Consider the following 25,496-nt stretch of genomic DNA (forward strand, 5'->3'; position numbering starts at 1 on the left):
CACAGAGTGCACAGGGCTCAGACTGCCCTTGTCATTATGGTTCAGGCCAGTATCAGATAATAGTAGCCTTTAAGAATGTACAAAAAAAAAAAATCATCTCATTCATACAGCATGGTGAAGAATGGTCTCACCATATGCTTGTTTAAATACTTAAGCAGATTCAAAGTTTTCTGAGAAAAATACAGGCCAAATAATAACCCTGTCTGGTGGCGCCTCCCACGCTTAAATCCATAGCAAAGAGGGGTAGAATTTATCTGAAAATACTGCAGATTTAAAAAAAAAGGACTAATGTAACAGTTTATTTTAAATATCAATATTTATAATAAGTTAGAAATTATATCCTTAGAAAATATTTAAACTCTGACTCTGCAGGGCACACTGAGTGCTCCATTCTGGGTTTTAAAGGGGATGGATGATTGATAGGCAGGGTGAGACTGGGGAAGCTGGGCAGAATCATTCCAGAGATGAGCATCTGGTGAGGCCTCTGCTTGATGTGGCCACATGAGTACCCTCTCCTGGTGTCTGGGCCTGGTGCTGCTGTCCTTTGTTACAATTCACCAGGTCAATAGAGGATGAGGGAGCCAGTGAAGCTCAGGGACCTTCAACTTCCAACTAAATTATTCCCAAGTGACCTGAGCAGTTCAGTTGTGAATCATGACTGACAACGTTAGAGACTCCTAGGGACATCTTTGCTTTTTCCTTTTTTTTTTTGGTCCCCCTTGCCTTTAAGTCTATTAGAGTGAGCATGGGCATTTGCTATGTTCTGCTGATTTTCACCCATATATAGGTGAAGGAAGGAATTAAGGAAGTTGTTAAACTCATCTGCCATGGATAGAGACTCTGGTGTAAAGGGCATTTTTCCATCCCTGGTAAGCTGTATGTACATTTTCTCCTCAGGCAGACATCAGGGGGCCAAGAGCTTGGTTTACAACAAAGATGCTAAACCTCTCTGTCATTTCACTCTCTTATTCTGAGGAACAATCTTAAGCAGTAATGCAACACGATTCATTTCTACGCAGAATGCCTGATTTTATTTTTTGGAGGGGCTTCTTACACCCTATTGGTTTTATTTTAATCACCTCCATTTGTGTTCCATGTTTCATATTAGCATCTGTATCAGTCTCTACGCAGTTGGCCACTTCTCCGCAGCCAGGACTCTAGAGGCAGACCGTCTGAGGTCTCTGAAGCTTGCTCTGTATGTAGTGTTTGCACCGGTCTTGTCTTGGAATGGTGTAGTTCTATAGAGTCCGTTGGGTCTGGCCTGGCTGCTTTTGGCTCAGTCTATGGGTGAAATTAATTGGCCCTCCTTGCTCTCTTCTTTCTTCTTGAAGTAGTTATAACTTTAGGAGAGTATTTTTTTCTTAAACTCATGTGAAGTGATCTTTTCATCTTCTTGTGTGTCTTTAGCACCTGGTAAGGCAACAAGGTGAGCCCAGAGACTGGGTTGGGACAAGGGAATGGGGGCTGGGTGGAAAGTGGAGAGCTAAGGAGGAGGTTTGTGCCAGGCAGAGGCAGGATTATCTGGGGAGGGGACTGGTGGGGTGGGGGGAACATAAATGGGGAAAAGGAAGAGAAGCTTGGGTAGGGTCATCTGACCTTGCTAATGCCTCTTGATCTGGGTTGAGAGGTGGTCTTCCTCTTCTTCCACCGCTTGGTGCTTGTGGTTTGTGGTTTCCATGATTTCTTCACCACTTTTGCCATCTTGCAGCCTCTCAGTTGTCTAACCCCAGGAGTTTGTCCTCTGTATATATACCTCTCCCAGAACAATGGGGAGTCACACCCCTTCTGCTCTGTTTAGTCAGCAGGGCACTCACTGCAGCCAATGGTGGTTAAGGGGAGCTTAGACATCACAAAGGACCACTCTGGAGGGGTGGGGATGCTAGGTAGGCCAAGATGCTCTAGCTGGAAAAGATAACTGCTAAAGAGCCTTCTCATACTGCCCTGCCACCCCTCTTTGTCTCTCCCTGGTCAATTCTAATTGTATACACAGCAGAGAGGGGTGTTTCCCCCAAGTCATTCCCCATGGTTCATTCTACTGACTCCCACTCTTTACTGTTACTTAGTATTGTGAGATATCTAAAAATCACCAAGATATAAGTATGGCAGCCTGATTTGGAAAACCTAGGAATCAGGAAATTAGGGGACAGTGTTTGAGGCATGATGCCCTTCATTGTCTGGCTTTGTCTGGCTTTGAAGAAGGCTTTGAAATATAGGGGCCAGGTGAGTGTGTGTGCATGTGTGTGCACTAGGATCACTCATTCACAAGAAAAAAGATCAAACTTATGAAATAAGAGTACATTTAGGAATATATTTATGTTTACAGATATTATGTATAATTATCTTTTGGAGATCAGATGGAAATCTTTGGAAGAACATCTTCAAAGAGGCAAGGAGTTTTATTTAACTTCAAGTTTGGGGGATGGCAGATAAGCAGAAATCAGAAGCAGAAGCTCACTTCTGAACCAGAGCTCACCTTTCTCCCCATCTGCACTTATCCTCTCTACCAACAGAAGAAATGACAGATTACAGAGACAGAAAATAGACGAGTGGTTAATTAGGGCTGGCAGAAGAGTAAGGGAAATGAAGAGTGACAGCTAATGGATGTGTGGTTTCTTACTGAGGTGATGAAAAAGTTCTTAAATTAGATTGTGGTGATGGTCGCACAACTTTGTGAATATGCTAAAAACCACTGAATTGTAAAAAAAAAAAAATAATAGGGTATGACTTAGTTATATTAAAATATGATTCTAACTACAAAGAGAGCAGAAACCAGGCAAGGGCTAAAGCTACAGACCCCAAATGGACACCTGAGGCTATGAAATTTGTAAGACTAATATACTGCAAGAGAAAATGAAGCAGTGGCTAGAATTAAACTTATAAGATGCAGAGGACAAAGTGCCCCACGTGAAGGTAAGTTTTGTCTTAAGATTTGCCAGTCACTGCCGCCTTTTTAATGAGGTAACTGAATCTGTAGCTATCTAGCCAAAAAAAGTGAAAAACAGATCATTGCCCTATTCCCTCCCCCTTCTCTATTCCTGAGAGTAAAACTACAAGAAGAAATCAAATGAACTAGGCCTTCACTTTTTCCATGTGGAGAGGTGGCATTCCAGAAAAAAAACAAGTAGTCTTTTGTGAAAATCTGGGAGGAGAAGAGGTAAAAGAATAAGACTGTGGAAGGAAGGAAGGAAGGAAGGAAGAAAGGAAGGAAGGAAGGAGGAATGAAGGAATAAAGGAAGAAGAGTTGAGTCAAGAGATGAGAAAACATCCACAGGATCACTGTCTTATGGCTCAAGTCGTGAGACCTCTATCATCCGCACGCACGCTGATCTGTAAGGAACTGAAATAGCTGGCCCAGGGCTGATCCTCTTCACAGACTGATGCCTATTCTGCCCCAGCCTCCAATTAAATAAGAGTGAGCTCAACTGGCACCCTTATTGAAGACTGCTGGGCAGTGAGAAGTACCTATCTACCCAAAGCTCACCCAGTTATAAGGTGGACAAACAGTATAGCTAGAGATAGGCTCTGTGAAGCAGATCAGGAGCAGGGCCTGCTATATGAACTGCAGACTCAGGTTAAAAATAATAGGATCTTGGGGTGCCTGGGTGGCTCAGTCAGTTGAGCAACTGACTTCGGCTCAGGTCATGATCTGACGGTTTGTGAGTTCAAGCCCCGCATCAGGCTCTGTGCTGATAGCTCAGAGCTTGGAGCCTGCTTCGGATTCTGTGTCTCCCTCTCTCTCTCTCTGTCCCTCCCCCACTTATGCTCTGTCTCTGCCTCAAAAATAAATAAACATTAAAAAAAAAATAATAGGATCTTATTCCTGACAGGCAAAAATATTGAATAAATAGTTTTGCCCCTCTCTTGTCATGTGCTGTAAGTTAAAAAGTAGAATAAAGCATGCAAGACTGTATAGACTGTATAATTGCAATGTATTAGAAAAACTGTAAGATTAAGATCCAATAAAAATATACCGAAACAGTGGTATTTTAGTGGTTGTTTCTACTTAGCTACAGTTCCCTTACCAGAACATAATTCCCTACAAGGCATGGCAGTTACTACCATAATAGGTAGTCAGTAAATATCTGGTGACTTGAATGAATGAATAAGCGTATAAATAAACAGATGAATGGATTTGTGTTAGTATGGTATGATTATAGATGTTTACTTTTCCCTGTTTTCCAAACTTAACATGTTTGTACAGTTGACTATACATGTTGTATTACTGTTTCTGGTACAAACTGACTGATGGACAGTGCGTATTTCTCTCTTCTCCAAGAGGCCCAGATACAATGAAGATAAAGGAATTTTTTTCTTAAAAAGGGGTTAAACTACAAGATGACAAGTATGGCACAAAGGTTACATTTCTGGAAGAGGCAAAACAGGTGGAGGAATAGCTGCTGAAGAAGGAGGGCAGGAGACCGAATAGAATACACAGAGGGAGAGTGCAGCGAAAGGGACAGCCAAAGTCAAGGCCGTGGAAGGATGGTACCTTACAACTCAATGGGGGATCTTGGTAATTTTCTACCAGTTATGTAAGTGGCTTAGGAATGGAGGAGGGGAAGGGAATAGGGCAATGATCTGTTTTTTACTTATTTTGGCTAGACAGATGTAGACTGAGTTGCCTCATTAAAAGGGCTGCAGGGACTGGCAAATCTTAAGACAAAATTTACCTTCACAGGCGGCACTTTGTCCTCTGCATCTTGTAAGCTTAATTCTTGCCACTGATTCATTTTCTCTTGCAATATACTAGAGGATTAAAAGTAGCCCAGGCAGCCGTTCCAAAATAAATTAAATCTTAAAATTCCAACAAAAGTGATCAGCCTTATTTGCTAGAGATCGAGAGAGTAAAACTATATACAACAGGTGGGAATAAAGGTGGAAAAGCCTTGGCTCAATGAAAGAAGTAACTCTAATGACTAGATCAATACAAAAGTGAAACAGGCTACTTAACCCTGTGAGGTAGCAAATCCTGATTCACTGAGAACCTATGTGCTAATCAATGTTATAAAACAACTGTCAGTCTCACAGCTCTGGTCAAGGTTATTTTTAGTATATGTTGGGGGAAAAGAGGCTTTGTCTTAATGTCCTTCTAAGTTACCCACCAAGCAATTGCTCCTTAGCATCCCAGACACTTCTCTGCGAGTCCCTAGGCACAATTCTATTGGCCATTGACTAGAACAACAGGTAGAGTCTCCATGAAAACAACTATTTCCTTGCAACATTGCCACAGGAAGTGTGAGAGAGGCAAGCCTTTTCTAAGAATAACCATTAGTTTAGTATCATGGCTTTATTTAGTTTAGCACTATTTTTTAAACTTTCTTATGTTTATTTATTTTTTGAGAGAGAGGGAGAGAAAGGGAGGGGCAGAGAAACTCTAAGCAGACTCTGCACATTCAGCGCAGAGCCCAATGTGGGGCTCGAAATCACAAATGGTGAGATCATAACCTGACCCAAAACCAAGAGTCAGACACTTAACCGACTGACACACCCAGGGGCCCCTAGCTTAGCACTATTTCAAAAATGATTGTACCTTGCTTTTACTTCTGTATGTGTGGTAAAATCTCTTCAAAAGAAATACTCATTGGGCATAAACCAAGGCAGTTATAAAATAATCTATATTCTTGATCGTCCTTGTGACTTCATTTAAGATGGTCATTCCCTTAATTACACAAAGACTCAGGAGAAACTCTGAAATTACTTTCTTTAAGGGCTTGATTAAACTCTCAGCTAAAGGTTAATTTCTTTCCAGGCTTGGTCTGGGGGTTGAAGGGCTATGGGAGTTCCAGGGGTATAAAGATCTATATTGGACACAATCACTTTGCTAAGCTGCTGAAGTGGGCAGGAAGTTAAACCCATTGACCTTGGCTCTAACATAGTTGTTTACTGATTTCTTTGGTCCACTGTCTCTACCTCCACTGCATCATGAACCTGGGTTTCCCTTCTTCTACCAAACAGTTCCTCTCACAGTTGTGAGTGACCTTTATAAAATGTGAATTAGGTCCCTCAATTTTTAACAAGGCTTGGCATAGCTGATCTTTGCCTACCTCTTCAACCTCAACTTGTACTCACTAAATCCAAGGTATACAGATATTCATTCAGTTGTACACAAATATTTCTTTAGTGATTGTTACATAACATATGTTGTTTTAGACAAAAGAAAAATATCTTTTCCTCATGGAACTTAAGGTCTTGTTCCTTGAATAAGCCCAGTACTTTAGTGGGCCTCAAGGCCTTTGCACAAGCTATTTTCTGCTTAGAATGCTTTCTTTTCACTTCACATTCCTGTTTTGACTGTTTTATTTAAAGTAACTTCTTTTACTCCCATTGAAGAACTCTGTTTATTTCCTTCGGAACTTGTATCAGAGTATTATATTATACTTATTATATTAGTATATTTTTGTCTGTGTGTATATATGTGTATTTGTAATATATCTATGCCATGAGGCCAGGATCATGTTCATTTAATTTGCCACTGTATACTGAATCTGACTTCTTGCTGTCCACCTCCCAAGGCTTAGCATAATGAGCACATGGTAGGGTCTCAATAAACATTATTTGATATAAGACTCTGGGCTGTAATGTATAGAACTGTGGAATCATAGTGTATACCTGAGACTAATGTAACACTGTATGTTGATTATACTTCAATAACAACAACAAAAAAAGAATAAAGACTCTGGGTATATTTTTATTGAAAAGATTCACTGATGATCAAATTATACCCCGTTTCTATCTTTTTATATGTACATTTTAGACAAAAGTGGAAAAGTCTGAATTGCAATTTACTGGCAGTCAGATTGGCTACCTGACTTATTTTGTTCTTTAAAAATAGCCATGTGATAAATACCATGAAGGCAAAAACTCTTAATTCTGAAAGACTCCACTGCTAATGCCCAACTTCTCCATATGGTACCAGTTTTTATAACAATCTAAACATACAAAAAGTATATACAGTTCCAAATATTTATGAGCTTACAATAATATAAGTCATGAATGAGAGAGAGAGAGAAAAAAAAAACACATTTATTGAACTGGACAAACAGGTTTTTGAGTCCAAAGGTGGCAAAGGTGTAGCTGAATAGAGCAAAAACAGAAACTGTTAAAAGAACAGTAGTGGAAGCACAAAAAGGAAGTTCCTTAATGAGAAATGTGTTTCTAGGGATAGTAGACATTATATTCTGGACCAAGTAGCTATAGGTCACAGACTGCAGTGCTGGTTACAAAGGGGTCCAAACTAGAGATGATGGATGTATTCTTACAAATCTAGTTCCACTACTGGATAGCAACTCCAAGCACAGGTTCTATGATCATAGGTCAGTAGCATATTTATTATCCTCTTCTATATAATTTCTTTTTCATTCTGTTAAATTATAGTGAATATAGAAAATATATCCACAAAGTACAGAATTTCCAGACTAGATATAAGAAACAAGATTTAAAACATGAGGATATATTTCTACAAATGGCCAGTCCTCTATAATGGGTATACTGCTAATGCAGTTATGAGCATACTGGGCTTCCACACAAGAGTTTATTTGAAGAAATGATTCTATTACTTTAAAAAGTCTAAAGGATGGCACAGCTATTATAAATACACTTGAAATTTTTAAAAAGTAGGACTTCAAAATGTTTTCACTGACTTGCATAAATAAGGCCAAAAATGATCAAATATTCCATGGCCAACAAAGACCTAAAATAACAAAATATTTATATATATGTTAAATTCATTAATGTGTAAATACATTTTGTATTACTATAGAAACATAATAATTAGCTAATATATTAATTAATATCTACTAACCTGGGTTTTATATTAATAGATTAGTTACTATTAAATAATATGCTATTTAATTAATGTACTGCTGACTTCCAGATTTTGCTGACCCACACACAGGTTCTAAAGAGATACATTTGAGTTTAAGGTGTTACCCCTGTCCTTGAAAACTGTCTCAATCATACTATTTTGGAATCTCACACACATGACTAATGTATAACTTGTATAAAAAGGACAGGTTGTCTTTAGCACTTGAAAATTACACAGCTAGAATAATATATGCTTTGCCTACAGTCCTCTCAGCACTGATGATAAACTCTCAGACTGTTCACAGGTATGCCCTCTGTTGGTAGGACCCTATTTCTGATTTTGGCTCCACTTCTGCCTAATGGGGTTCTTAAATATAAGTTTTTTCCCTAAAACTGGCCTGTTTTGAACTAAAGTATACTAAGTCAAGTATTTCCTAATTCCTCCTTCCTTTAACATAAACTACACCAAACACAAAGATGAACACATTGTTTTCTACTATAGTGCCTTTAATAGAAGTACTGATAAGCTAAGAAATCTCTTCAATTTAGTTATTTACTTTTTACAGTTTTTTTTTTTTAATGTTTATTTATTTTTGAGAGAGAGACACACAACTTGAGCGGGGAAAGGGGCAGAGAGAGACAGAGATACAGAATCAGAAGCAGGCTCCAGGCTTTGAGCTGTCAGCACACAGTCTAATGCAGGGCTCAAACTCATGAGCTGTGAGATGATGACATGAATGAAGTCAGATGCTTAACCAACTGAGCCACCTAGGTGCCCTAAAATAAGTTATTAAATATAGAAAATGAATAAAGACAGGACATATATAGTTTGGACTCTTAAACATATACCAATTCTTCCATGGCTCTCATTCTCTAACTGGGGTCTCCAAACTTTTCGACCATGCACCATGTATTAGTTTCAAAGGCCACCATAACAAAGTACCATAAACTAGATGGCTTAAACAAGAGAAAATTGTCTCACAGTTTTGGAGGCTAGAATCCGAGATCAAGGTGTCAGCACCACCTGTTCCTTCTGAGGGCAGTGAGGGAAAGATCTGTTTCATGCCTCTCCCATAGCTTCTGATGATATGCTGGCCACCTTGGAGTTCTCTGGCTTGTAGAAGCATCAGTCCAACATCTGCCTCCATCTTCATGTGGCGTGATCTATTTTATAAGGACACCAGTTATACTGGATTAGAGGCCCACACTACTCTGGTGTGATCTTAACTAATTATATCTGCAAGTACCCTATTTTCAAACAAAGTCATATTCTGAGATACTAGGGGTTAGAACTTCAACATGAATTTTGGGGAACACAATTCAGTCTGTAACACACCATAATACATGTACATTTATTTATACACTATTCACATCCAGTACTGCATTAAGAATTATATACATTATAACCCCTATTTTTTTAAGTTTATTTATTTACTATTTTGAGAGAGAGAGCAGTGGAGGGGCAGAGAGAGAGGGAGAGAGAGAGAAAATCACAAAAAGGCTCCATGCTGTCAGCACAGAGCCTGATGTGGGCCTTAAACTCACGAACTGAGATCATGACTTGAGCTGAAACCGAGAGTCAGATGCTTAATCAACTGAGCCACCCAGGCGCCCCCTATAACCCCTATTTAATTGGAAATTTGAAAAAGATAAGGCAAAGGTAAATATACATGAAGTAGAGGCACCTGGGTGGCTCAGCTGGTTGCGTGTCTGACTCTTGGTTTTGGTTCAGGTCACAATCTCACGGTTTCAGGAGTTCACACCCCATGTTGGGCTCTGTGCTGGCATGATGGAGCCTGCTTGGGCTTCTCTCTCTCTCCCTCTCTCTGCCCTCCCCTGCTCCTGCTGTTTCTGTTTCTCTCAAAATAAATAAGTAAACTTAAAAATATATACATATAACTAGTAATATTTTCTTTCTGACTCCTGACAGATTGCCTTGCACACTCCCTAGATTACAGACATCTCACCAATTTCAAGGATAAAATCAAGCTCTTTGGCTTAAAACATCCAACCTTCCACCATCTGCCCTCTGCTTACTTCACCTGCCTCGTCTCCTGTCACCCCCAACATATCTGGCATTGCAACCAGTCTGAACTATGTGCAATTTCCCACATGCGCTAGGCTCATTCTCGCTTCAACAACTCTGCACATGCTGTTTCCTATTTCTGGAATGCCCTCATTCTCTTCGCTTCCTGTAAACACACAGTGAACTCCCAATCATTTTCTAAAACTCAGCTCAAATGTCATCTCCTTTGGGAAGCTTTCACTGAATGCTCTAGGCAGCATGAAGCACTCTCTCAGTGTGTGTAGTACCTCGTTCCTATCTCTATCATGGAAAATCTGTTTACATATACATGTTAGGCTGAACTGGTATTTGACCATTTTTGACCTAAAAAAAGCAATTTCATATGGTTCAACTTAACATTTCAGTAGATGACAAGTCCATTGAGAGCAGGAAGCATGTTTTACTCATATTTATATTTTTAGTGACTAAAATCAAGTTTGGCATAGAGTAAGTACTTAATATATGTTTCCTGAACTTAAGGAAAGACTTACTTTAAAACCACAAACATCCTGCATTCAGATATTTCTTCTCAAGAATGGGATAAGTATTGACTTGGTGCCTCCCATAAGAATAACCATTGGTTTAAGCTTCATTGCCTTTATTTAAACAGTATTTTATTTTTTAAAAAAAATTTCTTTTAAACGTTTATTTATTTTTGAGAGACAAGAGAGACAGAGCACGAGGAGGGGGAGGGGCAGAGAGAGAGGGAGACACAGAATCCGAAGCAGGGTCCAGGCTCTGAGCTGTCAGCATAGAGCCTGACACGGGGCACGAACCCACGAACTGTGAGATCATGACCTGAGCAGAAGTCAGTTGCTTAGCCGATGGAGCCACCCAGGCGCCCCTAGTTTAACGGTATTTTAAACCATTTTCCCCTGCTTTGGCATTTATATGTGTGGCAAAAATCTCTTCAAAATAGACTTTTAACTTAAAAAAAAATAGAGAAATAGCAGGAAGAAGCTACCTGAGTATTGTTTTATAACCAACATCAAAGTATTTAATGATTTTACTTTCAAAGTATTTGCATGCTAAATGAAGAGATTAGTTGTGTGAAATGAATGTATCATTTTAAAGTCAAACAATTTATTAGTGAGAACAAAAGTAAATCTAATTTCAAATTTCAAATTTCAAATTGTGCCTATTATTACTTGGTTTGTGAGAAAGCTGTGATAACTGCAATAGTGTTTAAGTATTACGTGATAGTTAAAATGCAAACGAGTCTTGTATGGCAAGCAGAACTATTCAGTTAAAGTCAGGAAGAAGCACCTGGTGAAACCCATGAGCAATTAGAAGGAAGTGAAACACAGTTACATGAACATTTTTCATTCTTCCTCATTTAAGCCCTTAAGTTAATAAGATGTGTTCAATGACTCCAACATGCCAAGGCAGTCGTGAGCAAAACCTTTCACAATCTGGCTCTAGCTCATTTGAGAGACTCCTCTCCTTTTATGGCACTTTGTGTCCTTTATACTTAACTACAATGAAGTTCTTACAGAGAATAGCATATTGAACATGTCATTCCTTATCTTTTTCCAAATGCTCGTTCCTCAGCCTCAAGAGTCCTTCTCCGTCTTCTCTGCTTACTAATCTTTAATTCTGCTTGAATATTCTCTTTTCCATCCAGAGCTGTTGATCTGCCTTTTCTATTTTCAATGTATACACTTCATGCTACCACTGCATTACTTTAACGACAGTGCTATAATTTAGGTTATGTCTGTTTTCTCAATTATATCGTCATGGTGTCCTGGGTCCATACAGATACTCACTACTGTTTGTTGTATGAATAAATAAGTAAGAAATGAGAGAAGAGTCTTGAATAATTAAGCATCAACGAAAGGCTTATTGGAAACAGATCTTGTGACTAGATAGTAAGGTTTGCTCCATGAGGACAGGGACCATGTCTGCCTTGCCTACTGCTATATTCCCAGAACTTAGCCTACTGTTGGGTACCAAGTGGATGTTTGCTAACTTGGGGCACCTGGCGACTCTTGATCTTGGGTTGTGAGTTTGAGCCTCATGTTGGGTATAGAGATTACTTAAACAAAAACAGAAAAAAACAAGTACCTGCTAACTACTTAATGCATATGGACAATAAAAAGCAGGCTATCTAATAATTAGTTGAAAATAAACTGAAAAGGGGAATTCATAATAGGTAGTAAGAAAAGCAAGCACCTCTAGCATAAGTCGTAGTATATCAAGGAATAAAGAAACTGTAGAAAGTAATAACATCACTGAATCGCAAAAAAGTTTTGGGGGTCCCTGGGTGGCTCTGTTGGTTAAACGGCCAACTGCAGCTCAGGTCATGATCTTGGGGTCCATGAGTTCGAGCCCTGCATCAGGCTCTGTGCTGACAGCTTGGAGGCTGGAGCCTGCTTTGGATTCTGTGTCTCCCTCTCTCTCTCTGCTCCTCCCCTGCTTGTGCTCTATCTCTGTCTCTCAAAAATAAATGTTAAAAAACTTAGAAAAAAAATTTTTAATTACTAAAATCTCTCATCATAAACATGAGAGATTATCCTGGGAGGCAGAAGAGTTAATGTGAGTTGAGATAAATATGATTTGTATTTTCAATTATCTATACAGTGGTAATTGGCATTATTAGTATCCCAATAGAAATAAAAATAATGATGTCCTCCGCATCTTTAAAAAATCTGTATCATTTGCCACTAATGTATTTATATTTTTCTGTTTAATGCCTCTACCTGGAGTATCAGAAATAGTATTTAATCCCCAAACTAAGTTATTTATTGATTTATAAGCACTACACATTATGACTGTATACCTGTAGTTATATTGATGCTGCATTACTTTAGGCTTATTTTCCTATGATAATCATTGAAGCACTTCCCTTGGTATTTAGACCTTTTGTGCCTCTAATAGCTATGCCTATGTGCTGACAGTTCACGGTGAAGAAGAGACTCAACATCTATACTCCCCACGCTTGTGACCTGTATCAAAGTGATGAGCCAGGCACACTGCTAGTATTTGTGAACTCAAATGGCAAGATTAAGACTTCAAGACAAATTCCACCCAAGTTACAATAACTTTACAAAAAGAAAGTTTATCCACTTTGGCCGTTGGACTTGTTCATCTCTGTTGGCAAGGATGGATATGGCAAACTTTGACCCGAGGCTTTGTGCCTTGGTATTCAAGGTTTCCAGGTACCAGATTTGTACCTTTTTTTCCCATCCTCTTCACTAATAGATGTTAAAACTCCCAGTGACAATAGTGTAGAACTTAGTATTTTTTAGGCATTAAAATCGAATATAGAGAAAAGACCAACATTAAAATCCTAAGAATAGGAATTACAGGGGTGCCTGACCGGTTCAGTCAGTGGAGCGGGAGACTTGATGTAAGCATTATGAGTTTGAGTCCAATGTTGGGTGTGGAGATTACTTAAAAATCAGTTCTTAAAAAAAAAAAAAAATAGGAATTACAATACAGCTTGAGTTAGATTTAAAAGTTAACTTAAAAAGTGGTTATTTATTTGATGGTTCTTTAGTATAGCTGTTTAATTATACATCTATTTTTGAATCAAATGGTATAGAGATAGTTATTCATCTGATGAGAATCAAGAGCCAGCACTTGAATCTAAGGCAAGATACATGTTACTTCATGGCTCTGTACAAATTATACAAAAAAGCTTTTCAAAGTAAAATCTGTAAAGCTAAAATAATGAAATGATAACTTTGTGACAGTCATAGCTTCATAATGCCCTGGTTCTAGGGGCAGTGTTTGCACAAAACTGTTGTCTTCTAACTGTGGGTCATCCCTCTTGCCCCTTGGAATCTGTTAGACTTGTTTCACGACGTTCAGGTTACCCAGACTTTCTCTGGGCAACTGAATTATAAATTTTCTCTAAAAGCTGGAGCCAGGGGTGCCTGGGTACTGAGTCAGTTAAGCATCTGACTTCAGATCAGGTCATGATCCCATGGTTTGTGAGTTCGAGACCCATGTCAGGCTCTGTGCTGACAGTTCGGAGCCTGGAGACTGCTTCAGATTCTATGTCTCCTTCTCTCTCTGACTCATCCCCTGCTCATGCTCTGTGTGTGTGTGTGTGTGTCTCTCTCTCTCAAAAATAAACAAACATTAATAAATAAATAAATAAGTAAATAAGTAAATAAATAAATAAAATAAAAGCTGAGGCCACTGTTTCCATAGGTCTGTTGGTCTTTCCTACTTTCTCCCACTCTCACTCCTTCCCCTAGTAGTAATGCTGGCCTATTCTTTTCTGGGAGATAAAAAAGCACCAGTGCCCTAAGAAACATGGTACCTTTTTTGAATGCCCATTTTCAGAATATAGGAATTTAATTAACTGAAACTTCTAAAAAGGTCTGGTAAATGTTTGAATTTAAAATCTGATGCTTTAGGAGCACGTAGGTGGCTCAGTCAGTTAGGTGGCTGACTTTGGTCAGGTCATTATCTCACAGTTCCTGAATTCATGGGGCTCTTTGCTGTCAGGACAGAGGCTGCTTTGGATCCTCTTTCCCCACCCCCTGCCCCTCAAAATAAATAAAATTAAAAACAATTTTTTTTTTTTGATGCTTTAAAGTTCTGCTCTCCCCTGCAAGACAGGACACATTAGAAAGAAAACTGCTTTAGAGTCAGAATGAATGTGCCATTCGAGCTCAGTTTTGAAAATTGCCTTGGAAAACTTTTTTGAAAGCACGGGATAAAGTGAAATGTCCACAAATATGAGGCTTACATGAGGCACTCAGTAAATATTATCCTTCTACCCATAGTAATGGTCAGATAGTGTGGCTAAAGCTACAAAGCAGAGAACAATTATTCTGGAGGTGAAGTTTTCCTGTTCGAAAAGAAAGGAAAGGGTATGTAGTAAAGAAAATTCACAAACTGGGTATAGGATTGGTTTTTCAATCCAGATATTCTATGAGTTTATCATTTTTCTTTACACCTCTTTGCCATACCTAGGTTTCATGGTTATATTTTACCCTCTACCCACCAGTCATCAACTAAAATAGTTCCTTCTTCCCAGAGAATTGAGTGGAACGACAAAACATGCTTTTAAGAGCTTTACAACATTGAATAAGGTTCCTGTCATACATTTTATAGGCTTCCTATCCTTTTCTAAAATGATCTGATGTCCTCCCATATTAAAATTCTGGCAGCAAAATTAACTCCAGAAGAGACATATTTATAGATGGTTTCTATTTACTTTATTGGCCCCTTTTACTCTTTATACCTTCTTTCTGCTTTGTGGTTCCTTTTGGCTCTTCAATGAAGCCTTTAAACAGTGGGCTACTCCCTCACTTACACTTTTCAACTTCACTTTCCTCTACTTTGCTCTCTTTCTGCTGAACTTGAGTGCATATTCAAACTGGAAAGAAGATTGTGGTTGAGCAAGTTGTTGGCTTATATTTGTTGGAAAATGATACTACAGGTTGAGAGGTGAGAATTCAACTCATCTAAAATGTTGAATAAAAAAATATATGGATTGGAAGCTTTCAATCTTGACCATTTACTGCCCTTTTTTTTTCCCTTTATCCAAGTTCCAGGCAGGAGAGAAAGGGGAAAGGGAAAATAGGCTAAGTGTCTCTTCCCACCCTTAAAAGGCCTTCCTGAAAACCTCACCCAAAGACATCCACCATATTATTGCCATCTCCAAGAGGAAGGGAGGTTGGGAAGGCTATTTTTTCTTGTTAACCTAGGCACATTGCAAACTAAATGAAATAAAGGTTCCGGTAGTAAGGAAGAAGGGGGCAAACAAATACTAGCCATCTCTGCCACAGAAATGTTGAGTTTGAGGTGTTTTTGACATATCCATGGAAGATGCTGATTAGATAGGTCATAAACACACAGGAACAGTCAGGTCTAGAGATGTCCATTGGGGAGCTGTAACTATAAAACTAATTTGTTAAAGTTATGGCATGTTTGAGATTGGCCAGGAAAAATAACGTGAGAGGGAAAAAAGGGTCCTTGAATTGAAATTTCAGCGCCTCTACTATTTAATGCTTGAGAAGAAGAGGAACCTGTAAAATATTGTGAGAAGGAGCTGCATGATAAATCCGAAAAGTTTTGGAAATATCCAACTGAACTGAAAGTGGCTGCTGAATTTAACAGATAATCCTCTTCCAGTGTCCCAAATTCATCTTTTATTTTTTAAATTATTTATTTATTTGTTTTTTAAGCAATCTCTATACCCAAAGTGGGGCTTGAACTTACAACTCTAAGATCAAGAGTCACATGTTCCACTGACTGAGCCAGCCGGGCGCCCCCATCTTTTATTTAGTTATTTATTTATTTTTTTTTGTTTTTTGAGAGAGAGAGACAGAGCATGCAAGCAGAAGAGGGGCAGATAGAGAGGGAGACACAGAATCCAAAGCAGGCTCCAGGCCCTGAGCTGTCAGCTCAGAGCCTGATGCAGGGCTTGAACCCATGAACTGTGAGATCATGACCTCAGCCAAAGTTGGATGCTTAACTGACTGAGCCACCCAGGTGCCCCAGATCCTTTCTTTTAATTTTTTATAAAAAAAAAAAATTAATGTTTATTTTTGAGAGAGAAAGAGAGCGCGCGTGCACAAGTGGGGCAGTGAGATAGGGAGACAAAGAATCCAAATCAGGCTCCAGCTGTCAGCACAGAGCCCAACATGGGGCTTGAACCCAAGAACCGTGAGATCATGACTTGATCCAAAGTCAGACACTTAACCAACTGAGCCACCCAGGCACACACCTAGATCCTTTATTTTTTAAAAAACATTTTATGTTGGATACTATTTGGTTAATAAATGCTATTTGGGTACTTTAATTTTTTCTCGTATCTCATAATAATTGAATGCCTCTTATTTATTTCTGTATGAAACACTTCTATTTACAACATATAGTATGCTTCAACCCTGGGATCTCAAATAGCTTCTTTTCTACTTCGTAAGTTCAGTGATTACAATTAGGGTGAGGGAAAGGATTTACATAATCATTACAGAGCCCAGTGTCGGTATACCAAAGAAATTGATGATGTATCTATGGTTCAGTGGGTTCTTGCCATATATGTATACATGGACTTCAAACTTGATAGAAATCTTATTTGCCAGTAGAAAGGGCAATAATGTAATATATGCAGCTTCATAAGTTTCCTTTTCTGAAGGTAAGTCCAATAGTTCTTTTAACAGGTTAGGTGTGGATAGATGCAATGTTGATCTAAAGGTTTTTTACTCCACTAATACAACAAAAGGTTTTCAGATACATACAAAGAGACTAAGTAGCCTTAGATACTATGTTTTGTTCTAATTTAATAGAGTTCTTTTTGAAATTTACTTAGTTGCTTAACTCTATAATTCTGAAGACAGCTACCAAAGAATCAAAATTGACCCTCTTACTCCTGTCACTATTTCATCTATTATCTAAACATACCTTTCTTCCTAAAGGACAGAATTATAATCAGTGTTTTTCTTATAGCCTTGAACGTCCCTGTAGGAGATATAATGCCACATAAAATCTCATGCTATAACTTGGTGTTGTTTTACTTATTCAGCTGGAGCCATTCTGTACCTTTGGGAAAAAAGTTATATAGAATGGCATTTTAGTTGTATGAATTTTCAGTGCATGAATGTACAAATATATTAGGAAACAATTACTATGACTGAAACCCGTATGTGGACATAACTGGATTCATCAGAAAGCTAAAATTTTGACTTTTTTTGGTGGTTTTACCTTTAGACTACTATAGAACTATTCTATCATTTTCTGGTGAAAACAATTACATTGGCAAATCATAATTCAGACTGACTCACTGACTGATTTATCTATACTGATATAGCCAATAAACATTTGTTGAGTGTTTAATGTATACAAGACAATTTGTTAGATTCTACAGATACACCGGTGAATTGGAATGAATAAAAAAAAGATATGATCTGTGTCCTATGGAGCTTACTGTTTACTGAGGGAGATGATAAAAAGTAAAGAAATAATTGTAAAGTAATTATAAACTGTGATAGGTGCTCTGAAACAGAGAGAATACTGTGATAGAGAATAATGAAAAGAGAGCCACCTTCAATTGGATGGTCAAAGAAAGCCTTTAGGACACCTGCAAGAATAGAGAGTTGGGGGTGGGAGGGAGGAAGCATTCCAGGCAGGGGAAACAGCTTGGGCAAAGGGTCTCAGATAGGAATGCGCATGATCAAGGAAAAGAGAGAAAGCTAGTGTGGCTAATGCAGCATGAGTGGAGTGTGGCATGCGATCTTCAACCATCTTTTCACATGGTATAAAGGTAGAAATCAAAATCCTAAAACAACAGTCAGCAAACTATCTCTTGCAGTCAAATCTAGCCTGCTTCCTAATTTTATATAGTTTTACTGAAACATAATCACACCCATTCATTTACATGCTATCTATGGCTGTTTTTGTGCAACAAACAATATTTGCTACAAAGACCATGTGGTCTGCAAACCCTAAAATATTTATTACTGGACTCTTTGAAAACAAATTTGCTGGCCCCTGTACTAGACGTAGACTAAATTAGAACTGACAACATGGTAGCTGAAAAGGTCAGGCTTTCTTAAAGCACAGAACCACTCTTTACAAGCAATAACTCAAGTCAGAAAGACACATAAAGATGAGCAGGTCAATGTGGTAGAAGCAGGGCTTTGAGATGTCCAAGCCAGACTGGTAGAAGAGATGTCTTTAAGGTTAATATGGGGTTTTATAAAGCACAAAGACCTTTAGCCAAGGGTGTCAGGACAACGCCAGAGGATAGTGTACTGGCACAGTGAAAATATAGTTCAGCTCAGGAATACTGGGAGGGCATCATGTATACAGAAACCAGATTCTAAGAGGTGCAGCAGGCAGCTCTAAGCTCTGCTAACAAACATTATGGCTGGAAACCTGAGTATAAGTTGACTCCTGAACAATACGGGGACTAGAGGTCCTAACTGTTACCTGTGCAGTCAAAAATCCACATACAACCTTGACTCCCCAAAAACTTAACTACTAGTAGCCTACTATTGACTAGAAACCTTAACAATACCAGTAAATTAATACATATTTGGTATGTTGTTTATATTATATACCGTAATCTTATAATAAAGTAAGCTAGAAAAAATGTTACTAATAAGGAAAATATTTGTAGCACTGTACTATGGTTATTGAAAAAAATCCACACATAAGTGTACCCATGTAGTTGACATTTATGTCATTCAAGGGCCAAATGCATTTACTTAGCATCTATTTCAGCAACTGACAAAGGTAGGGTTGTGGATTAACAAACGAAACTCTCAAAAGCTACCTTACCCAAACTAAGCTGTTCTTTTCTAGATAAGAAGTCACACTGGGTTACACGCCTGATAAGTTTTGTTTGGCTCACACAGCTTCTTAGGAAATTTCACTTTAAAAAAATCTAGATATCTAGCAAGTAGGCCCACTGCATTTCCATACGGAAATAATCAGTTAGAGCTGAGAAGCAAATGTACCTTGTAGATAAGGCAAGTATTCTTAGTTTTCCACAGTCCTCCCCACTTCTTACTAGATAACATTCAGCTTGCCTTATTTTTATTATTTTTGAATGCACCAAGACCATCTGGCATTCATGTTTGTAGCCCCAGGTCCCCATCTTACCATAAAGATCACAAACCTGCACTTTACACAGGTCTTTTCAATATACATTTATTGAGCACTGACCATCCCAGATACTATGCACACAAATATAAATACTGCATTATCTCTGCCAAAGAGGAGCTCACAGGCTAAAAGCAGAGACCAATGATCCTATGTAGAATGATGATGGCACAAAGGGATGCTCAATTCTCACTGACCAGTCAGGAAGCACCGCCAAGGGAGATATTTAAACTAAATCTGAAAGGGCAAGCAGAGCTTTATTACTGTATTCCAGGCAGAGGAAACAGAATGCACATGGCGACAGGGAGTGCAACTCTTTTAGCAATTACACATAGTTCAGAATAGATGAAAGAGAGGGAAGCTGTAAGAGAGTTAGAAAGATAGTGGTGGGGTTATATATCAAGAATGGCTCATATCTATACTAAAAAGTGACTTTTATTCCATATGCAAAAGGGAATTCCTGAAGAGACTGAAGGATAATTGAGTTTACATTTTAAAGGTTTTTTTTTTTTTTTTTTTTAATTTACTTATTCTTGAGAGAGAGAGCGAGAGAGAGCGAGCGGATGAGCAGGGGAGGGGCAGAGAGAGAGACGGAGGGAGAGAATCCCAAGCAGGCTCTGCACTGTCAGCATGGAGCCCAACGCAGGGTTCCAACTCACAAACCATGAGATCATGACCTGGGGCAAAATCAAGAGTCGGACATTTAATTAACTGAGCCACCCAGGCACCTCCAGATTTACATTTTAGAAATACAATTTGGTAGCAACATGGAGCATAGTTTAGAAGATGCAACACTGAACGCAGACAGACCAGTTCGTAAGGAAATCATTGACAAAACCCAAGATGGCTTGAGGCCTGAAGGCAAGAAGCAGCAGCAAGAATGAAGAGGAACTGGCTAGAGACAGTGACCCACTGAATGTGGAGGAGGAGGGAAAAAAGAAGTCAAAGATTCCCAAGTTTGTAGCTTGAATGGTAAGGAATGTAGGAAATGACACAGGGGAGGATGGGAATGGGTGGTATGAACTCGGAGGTATTTGTGGCCACACTGGTGGCAATGTCCGCTTGGCATCTGGGTAAGAGTCAGTAATCAGATACAAGGTTAAGGCAGGTGGGAAGTTGGGAACTGTCAGCATTTGTGAGCTATCAGAAGACACTGTGATGCATACTATCACAAAGAAGTGTGCAAAGTGAGATCGAGAGCAGGGACATATGCCAAACATTTAAATGGAAAAGAGGGAACAATGCTCAGGCCGGCTACAGAAGAGCAGGTATAGACGTTGCCAGCAGCATGGAGAGGAAGAGAATTACAGTGTGAGGAACTGAGGTGTTAGTAAACGTATGCTACCAATTACATACTATAGACTCTAGGCTGGAGAGTGAAGAAAGTATAGAAAGGATGGATTACTATAGGGCTTCCAGATTTACTGAGAAAATTAAAAAGGGGCATCTAGTTAAGCTTGAATTTCAGATAAATAAAGATTATTTTTGGGGTGCCTGGGTGGCTCAGTCGGTTAAGCATCTGACTTCAGCTCATTTCATGATCACACAGTTCATGGGTTTGAGTCCCGTGTTGGGCTCTGTGCTGACAGCGTGGAGCCTGGAGCCTGCTTCAGATTTTGTGTCTCCCTCTCTCTTCGACCCTCCCCTGCTCGTACTCTGTATCTCTCTCTCTCAAAAATAAATAAACATTAAGAAAAAAAATTAGGGGCACCAGGATGGCTCAGTGGGTTAAACATCTAACTTCAGCTCAGGTCATGATCTCATGGTTCATGAGCTTAAGCCCTGTGTTGGGCTCTGTGTGGAAAGCTCAGGGCCTGGAGCTTGCTTCAGATTCTGTGTCTCCCTCTCTCTCTGCCCCTCCCCTTGCACTCTAGCTCTCAAAAATAAATAAACATTAAAAAAATTTTTTTTTAATTAAAAAAAGATGATCTTTTTAGTATAAATACATTCCAAATTCTGTAGGGGGATACTTGTATTAAAAATTTATTCATTGTTTACCTGAAATCCAAATTTAACTGGGTGTCCTATATTTTATTTGGCAATCATAATTAGGTAAAAAAGAAAGATCTAGAGTCTGGGAGTACTGCTGAGGTCAAAGCGAAGGGTATGGTATAGAGGAATGAGGAACCTGAATATTAAAACACTATAGTTTAGGATTTCAGAGATGAAAGAGTGATGAAAAGGATCAGGAAAGGGCTATTTTGTGACTGAAACAGGATGGAAATGCAAGTCCTAGAAGAAACACTGAGGCAAGAATATTGGATGGCTCATAAGTGTGGACGCTGAGGTCAGTTAAAATGTTGGCTGAAGGGTACAGGGCATGAACATAAGCAAAATATCAAAATCTTCATTAAGTGTGGCAAAATGACCAGGAAGTCAGTGAAGGATGATACAGCCATACCACAAAATCTGATAGAAGGGAGGGATTTTGACATGACTTTGAAAAGTACTAACAACCTGAAATTCTGTGAGAGGGACAGAGAGAATCTTAAGCAGGCTCAAGACCAGTGTGGAGTCTTGATGTGAGATCATGACCTGAGTTGAAATTAAGAGTCGGACACTTAACTGACTGAGCCACTCAGGCGCCCTGAGAAGAAACAACTTTCAAATGTACAGGCTATGTCCTCAAGGTTTCAAACAAGATGGAGAAGCAGGGTATATGGGGTATGTTTTCAACAGAGCTTGTTATAGAGGAGAGAATGAAAAGGTGTGGGAAAGATTATCAGTGAGTTGATAACAACAATGAAAAGCAGAAGAAATGGGGATAAAAAGAACAGGAACAAACAAGGAATCTAGTCTTGATGGGGAAGAAAAGGTAGGCTTTCTAAACAAGTGAGAATTGGCTTAAGTTGAGATCCAAAGGAAGTGATTTCTCACCAGCATCTCATGTTCATCAGGTCCAAGGTCAGGAAGTAGTCCAAACTTGTCCCTTTTCCAATGTTTCCTAGCTCAGTGAATGTTACCACTGTCCATCAAGTCATGCAGGTTAGAAATAATGGAGGTATTCATGATATCTGCCTCCATTATGCTCATTATCCAAACCATCACAGAAGCATCAGGTAAGGAGAAAAGCTTTCCACACAGTGGAAACATATGTGATATTCTTAGGTTGAAAGATAGCATGGTGCATTCTAGAAACTAAAGAGCTTTTACCTTGATACAGAAGAAAGTACTAGATCATGATGTGTCTTGTAGGTCACATTAAGGATTTGCTCTTTATCCTAAAAGCAATGGAAGCCACTGGCAGGTGTGAAGCAAGGAAAGAGACATTACCAAATTTAGGTTTTGAAAAGAGCATTCTGGGTAGAATGGAGAACAGATTTGAGAAAACAAGAATATAGGGAAATCACAACAAAGGTCAGTGTAGTTATCCTGGTGCAAGGGGGCAGTACTTTGAATAGGGTGCCAACAATGGGCATGGAGAAAAGTGGATGGTTTCAGCAAGGCAGCAGAGATTAAGCCAACAGGAATTGGTGACAGTGATGGGAATTCTCTCCTAATATTATAAGGAATGATCTAGTTGAAAGAGAATGGTTGATTACACAGGAAAGAAAACAGTTAATTGAACCCTGATAACAGTAATAGTGCAAACTGAATTACCTGGAAGGATCTTCCTCCAATTGCAAAGTGTAAGGAGTCCATGAGATCAGGGGACCATGTGTGCCCAGATCAGGGGGCAGACAGAGCTGTGCTGATTAGACATCACTATTTGCAGGAAGTGAAGGATATGGACATAATCTTGGACATGTTGAATGCACACGTGCAAGGTTTCCTCTGGTGTGGTAAGTGAAGAAGCTGGGAATGGGAAGAGAATGGGATGCATCTGAGAATGCTAGAAATCTGAGAGTTCTAAATTTAAACCTGGCCTTCCAGATCATTATTTCAGTAGATACATCATGTATTAGAATAGAATACATTTTTTTTTAAGATTTTATTTTTTAGATAATCTCTACACCCAATGCGGGGCTCGAACTTAAAACCCTGAGATCAAGAGTTGCATGCTGCACTGAGTCAGCCAGGTGCCCCAGAATATTTTTTTTATAATAGTTTGTTATCTTGATTTATAACTTAAATGTTTAGACACATGGTACGTGAGCCTCTGAGCCACATTTGCCCAGGCTCTGCAAATTTAAGGTTAGGACTGATAAGAGTGCATAATAGTATAAAAGACTATATATAGTGCAAGCAGAAAAAAATTCCTGAAGGTGAGAGTACATTGTAGCTGGGCCCTTACAAAGTTAGACATCCTAGACTTCTATGTGGGAGATGAGAAAATAAATGGCACAAGTTTCCAATTACCATGTTACCATACACAAGAGACACATTTATGCGCTTGGAAGGTCAACAATTAAGAAGCTACTCTAGGGCGCCTGGGTGGCTCAGTCAGTTAAGCATCTGACTTCAGGTCATGATCTCACAGTTTGTGAGTTCGAGCCCGGTGTCAGGTTCTGTGCTGACAGCTCAGAGCCTGGAGCCTGCTTCGGATTCTGTGTCTTCTCCTGTCTCTGCCCCTCCCATGCTCATGCTCTGTCTCTCAATAATAAATAAACACTAAAAAAAAATTTTTTTTAAATAAAAAAAAGAAGCTACTCTAATTGTAATGGTTTCAGTGTGACTTTGTAAAGCTTCTTGCATATGGCAGAAGTTTAGAGCATGGAAGAGACCTTAGTGATCATATAACTGAATTTATTCCGCTAAAACAGAGGCTCTGACAGATGAAGCATTGTGATGGAGGTCTCAAAGCTAGTTAGTAGCTGATGATTTCCAGCCGCATCCTCTTAGTCTGCTTTTCCACCAATGTTCCTTTTCGTGAATACAAATGCTGACAATCAATTGCAACCACTAAGTTTTCACTTTCTTTCACTGATATGTATTAAAGGAAGTAAATACTTTGATTATTTTAAAAATCTGAGGCACCTAAAAAAAGGACCACTATTAAATTTTGACTCCAAAGTATTCTAAACAAACAAAAAAGGGAAAACAAAAAATTCCAATTTCATATGGTCACAAGAAATGATAATCCTGGAAAGTTACTTTTAACTGTTTTCCAAAAAGTTACAGGTAACTTGGGGCTCCTTTTAAGACTTAAGAATATTCTCCGACTGCTCATTTCCTGATTTGACTTTTATTTTTGCGTCTGTTCCTTTGACTTGTTAATCTCCTGTGAAACCTCAAAGTGAAATTGAAATCTTACTCCTCGCCTCGGTTGCAACTGTACTACTGTACCTCATCTCCCCCAATTCCTTATCTTCTAAGCTAGAAATCAAAACACACGCTTATAAAACATGGAACACTCAGGATGCTAACCACTATTTCACAGTTAAAAAAATTTTTTTTGCCTTTCAAACATCAATAAATATCGCTAACGGATTTTTCTTAGCAAGGTTCATTTATAACAACTGCAATAAAATTAAGATCTTTACGGGTGTATCATAAAAGTTTAAAAGAAAAATTCTCCAGGGGGTCTTACCTTCGAGCTCGGAAGAAATCCGAAAGTTCTGGGTTTGCAGGAAGTTATCTCCCTCAAAGCATTAGAGCTGACGATCTTAGCAACTGTAACAAATCTTGTCAGGACACCGAGTGATTTTTGGTCCCTCCCATCCAACTGCCTAACAGAAGGAAGGACTTAATTCCGCACACAATTTTCTCCTCTGAGCTAAGCATCTGCGAAACTCGGATTTCTGAGAGCGAAGAGAAAAGGAGGGACCAAAGGGACCCCAAGGCAAAAAGGAAGAGAAAGTGATACAAAAAAAGTCGTCGAAACAGAGTCGAGTGCGACCTGGCGGGGGCAGATTTGGGGGTCCATTCCGAACACTCACGGGGCACCAGAGTTCACGCTGGCGACAAGTGGAAGACCCTCCCCTCACGGCAAGCTCCGCCACTAAGCCGCGCCCAGAGGAGCTGTGACCTCCAAAACGGGTCCGCTTGGCGATCCTGCCTCTTCGGCTCCAGATTCGCGCCTTTGGTTGGCTCCCAGAGGGATCCCTCAGCACGGTTCGTCCAATGGAGGGCTTCGCCGGTGGCCCGTCCGCTCCGCCCCTCCCCCGCCCCTCGCCCGCCC

At 39.3% G+C, this 25,496-nt stretch overlaps 1 long non-coding RNA gene across 2 annotated transcripts; it reads right to left on the reverse strand.

Annotated features, from left to right (window-relative positions):
• Nucleotides 1-1,008: 1,008 nt before the first annotated feature.
• Nucleotides 1,009-25,486, reverse strand: LOC132679113 (uncharacterized). 2 transcript variants are annotated; one of them, XR_009609972.3, is made up of 5 exons: nucleotides 24,906-25,486; nucleotides 23,036-23,230; nucleotides 17,234-17,290; nucleotides 1,597-8,967; nucleotides 1,009-1,410 (listed from the first exon to the last, which is right to left on the reverse strand). It is a non-coding gene; the product is annotated as an uncharacterized LOC132679113 (long non-coding RNA). The 2 variants fall into 2 exon arrangements; XR_009609971.3 differs by lacking the exon at nucleotides 17,234-17,290.
• Nucleotides 25,487-25,496: the final 10 nt, after the last annotated feature.

This window comes from Panthera onca, chromosome A2, assembly GCF_046562875.1.
Source record: "Panthera onca isolate mPanOnc1 chromosome A2, mPanOnc1 haplotype 2, whole genome shotgun sequence".
In the NCBI taxonomy this organism is placed as follows: domain Eukaryota; kingdom Metazoa; phylum Chordata; class Mammalia; order Carnivora; family Felidae; genus Panthera; species Panthera onca.